Source organism: Trichosurus vulpecula, chromosome 9 (assembly GCF_011100635.1).
Source record: "Trichosurus vulpecula isolate mTriVul1 chromosome 9, mTriVul1.pri, whole genome shotgun sequence".
Classification (NCBI taxonomy): domain Eukaryota; kingdom Metazoa; phylum Chordata; class Mammalia; order Diprotodontia; family Phalangeridae; genus Trichosurus; species Trichosurus vulpecula.
The window spans coordinates 106,902,383-106,906,628 of NC_050581.1; the positions used below are offsets into that span (position 1 = coordinate 106,902,383).

Here is a 4,246-nt window from a genome sequence, read left to right on the forward strand (position 1 = left end):
CTTCTGAGACCTGATTGTTATATTTTGATTGTGAGCATTTAAATCTTAGACCTTAGTCATAGGCTGCAATCAGTAATTCCTTTACTATTTTGTTGATTGACTTAAGAAAGTGATGGACAAAATGTTAACAATGTGAGTTCAACCTAAAAATGTATCCTTTGCATGACTACCACCCCAAATCTGTTGTTAAACATTTTCAGTGCACTCTTGCATTTAGTGCATATAGATTTAAATAAACATATGAATAAGAACATACTAAAGTTAACTATTTGACAAATTATTTTTCCTTGAAATTAACAGAGTATGGAAAGGAGCTGGTTTAGACCAGGAGGGAGAAGAAACAACTTCCTGAGGTCCTACAGAGTCTCCTGATTCACAGGCAGCCTAAGGAAGGGGATGGAGAAGCAGATGTGAAGTCTCTCATGGGGAAGTTTAACACTGGGGAAATTTGACGGAGGAGGTCTCAGTTGGCAGTTGACACTTCAAAACAGGAGAACATCCTGCCCCTTCAGGAACACAAGTAAGGAAAAGTGCATTCACCAACCAAGGAAATGACAGTCTGCCTCCAGGGCTCAACAATTTATCAAAATTTGGAACTCCAAGGCCTCCTTTGGGAGTAAAGTCTTCATTTGAGGAGAAAACTGACAAGGATACCAAACCCCCATAACCAAAACCTACTGGAGTAGGCCAGAGATTTGGGACTCCAGCAAGCTCAGTTAACAGAGACTCTGAGGGAAAATCAGGATTTCTGAAACCTATAGGTCACAAACCATTTGGCCAGCCAAAAGAGTGCAAGCCTGTGTTCCTGAGGACCTCTGGGAAGAAACCATTGCTTCATGCTATCAACCAAGAGAATGACTTAAAAACTCCTGGCCAAAAGCCCATTTTCAATGCTCTGGCACAAAAAATGAACCCAAATCAGTGTTTCCAAAGTTGGCTGGAGCTAAAGGAAAGTTCATCACCCCTTTGCAAGACCAGGATCCCAAGCCCCCTGACTCCAAACCAGAAATTGGACAGAAACCTTCTCCCAATGCAGATACCTCCCATGATGACCAGAGCCCCAACAAGAGCACATTTCTGCAGAAGGGGCCTGCATTTGCTCCTCCCACCAAGCCCAAAATCAGCCCTCTTAAGCCATCCAGGGAAGATACATAAAACAAAGACAATGGGAGAGACCCCCAAATATGGCTATCCTTGGTGTGACTCTGAAACCTGTTACCAGCAGAAGTACTCCAGGCTCAGCCATAAGCCTTCCCAAAATTACTGAAGAGAAAAAGGAAGAAAGGAAGATAGATGCAGCTAAGAATGTATTTATGAGTAAAATGAATCAGGATGACTCTAGCTCAGGTGCCACTTCACCCAAGTTCCTGAAGCCACCCTCCAAGGGGACAGTGGGAAGGCCTTGGAACCAAAGTCAAGAGAAGGAAACGGGAGACAAGACTTCTACTGCCCCTAAGCATAAGCCCTTCCCTGCACTGTTTGCCCTGGGTCCAGCCCCGCAGAAACCCAACAGACCACCTATTTTGACCTGGCAAGATTCCAAAAGGTCAGTCCTTCAAACATATCCGACAGAGGAACAGCACCCTATTCTGTGAACAGAGCACCTCCACCTCCTCCACCAGCACATCCTGCCTCTCAACCAGCTCCTCCAGCCCCTTAACCAACACAACCAAGTCTACTTCCCAAAAATATCAAAATTCTCCAAGCCAAATTCAACAAGTGAAGAAAATTATGATGATGTGGATATGCAATCCAGTGATCTTGAAAATCCAGATGAGGACCAAGACAGCAATGGAGCAACACACGAAGACATAGAGACAAGAGAATGAGAGAAGAAGAGGGATACAGAAGAGAAGAGAAGACTAGAGCAGGAGAAGAAAGAGCAGAAAGAGAAGGGAAAAAAGGAGCAAGAGGTTAAAAAAAGTTCAAACTGACAGGTCCTATTCAAGTCCTTCATCAAGCTAAACCTTGCTGTGATGTCAAAGGAGGGAAGAATGAACTGAGTGTCAAGCAAGGGGAGGAAATTTAAATCATCTGCATCACAGACAACCCTGAAGGAAAATGGTTAGGCAGAACCTCCAAAGGTGCATACGGCTATATTAAAACAACAGCAGTGGAAATTGACTATGATTCCTTGAAAAGAAAGAAAAATTCAATGAGCACTCTTCCATCAAGACCTGCGGAAGATGATCAAGAACTGCATGATAATGTTGCTGAACATAGCAGCATTAGCAGTCATAATCAAAGTAGAAGGGGGGGAATGTTCCCAACTCAGGATGATGAAATATATGATGGTGTTGAAGTAGAAGAAGATAATGGCTCCACACTACGGGGCGAAGAGAAGAGTAATTCATGGGCCTGGGGGCTTTTGAAGATGTTAAAGGGAAAAGATGACAAAAAGAAAAGTATATGAAAGAAATCTAAAGACACTCAGTCAGACAGTAATGAAGACATAGTTTTCCCTTCTCCCCCAAAGCATCTTGGATTGAATGTAGGAGATGAAGTCTAAGATGATGTGGATGCATCCGATTTCCCTGCTCCACCAAAAGAAGTCAGTCTTGGAGTGAACTTTGGTAAAAGGAAATCAGAAGACCTAAAGAAGATGAAAAAGCAAGAAAAAGAAAAAAAGGAATTCAAGAAAAAATTCAAATTTGGTGGTGAAATTAGAGTCCTCTATACAACTCAAGTGGTACCTATCATAACTTCTAAAATATGTGGAGACAGATTTGCAGTTGAAGCCTGGAGAATCTTTTGAAGTCATTCAAAGCACAGATGATACAAAAGTGCTTTGCAGGGATGAAGAAGGGAAATATGGTTATGTCCTTCAGAGCTGTTTGCTGGACAATGAAGGAGAGACCTATGATCATATTGCTGACAGTTGCATCTGTGACAATGACTAATAGCTCTCCACTTTAGTAGCTGTCTTCATTAGATCCTAATATGCATTTTCATAATTGTCATATTATTAAGATGTAACAGTAGATGAATGACCAAAATATACTTTACTATCACCCACTCATTACTAAACTACAATTCTTAACGCAAGGAACTGCAAAATCAGATGCCCTTTTGAGTTATGTTTATATTGAACAAACATTCCAGAGGGGTTCATTGATTAGGCTATATATCCACTTCTTCTACTACAATCATGAAGGAGCTTTTTTAGGGACTACCTGCTCAATACTTTTAAGTATATACACAGTTCAATTATAAGAAAGTTGCTGGACTTCAGCAACAGCACGCTGGGTAAAGGAGCATAGAATGGGAAACATGTTATGAGAAGGAAACCCATCACATTCACTTATGATTTAAAATCATGGAAACAAACATAAGTTGGCATCCAAGAAAGCAATTACTCCATTTTAAAAATTCTTCTAAAAGTTGGGTAAAATTAAATTATATTCACAGTACATTTTGTATTTTAAATGTGCAGAATGTCATGTCTATACTTGTTAATTTGGAAGGCATATTAATTATTTGCTAGAGAACTTAAGTTATAATTTGTGTTTTTTGTACTGTCATTAAGATAAATGTTTTAGTCTTTAAAACCTATCTATTAGCTGATTTTTGATTTATGAATAATTTGATTCTGTTCATTATTTAAAGTGACATTATCTGAGAACTAACATGGACCTAAACTTTGACTAAATACAACCATAACATTATCATAGACCATTATGAACTTCCTTATTATTATTCCAAATCTGTTATAAAGGCTTTAAATCTATATTCAAGACAATTTTTCTTTGCCAGCAGGGGGAGTACAAACAAACACACTGCTAGAAAGATGTGCCTTATTTAGTCATACACTTACTTCAAAGTCCAGCCAAAACCAAAACCAGGAGTTACATATTTGGGTCCAATTTTTTTCTTAAGGAAAAAAAAATTAAATCAACATGAAAAAATTTTAAAATTTTTGTGGCTTCGAGAATAAAGATTTAACATTTAACACCGTGGAAAAGGTCAGGATTCTGCACATCTACTTACAGTCTAGTTGCCTGTATAAACTTGCTTACATAAAGGGAGGACCGTTAACCTCCTAGATACTTCATTTTTATGTCTGCCAATTTAGAATGTCTAACTATATAATTTCTAATGTCATTCCCTTTCACCTGTTATATTTATTTTAATACTATAAATATGTGGCCAGAACATGTTTGTCTTTTTGCAATTTGGTAGTAAATTTGTAATACAGAGTAGGAACTCAATTTTTTTGCATTGGGTTGAGGGGTGTGATTTGTTAATT

General features: G+C 38.8%; 1 pseudogene; it reads left to right on the forward strand.

The window, feature by feature from the left end:
* The first annotated feature begins 401 nt into the window (after positions 1-401).
* On the forward strand, positions 402-2,900 carry LOC118831985 (annotated as a pseudogene).
* Positions 2,901-4,246: the final 1,346 nt, after the last annotated feature.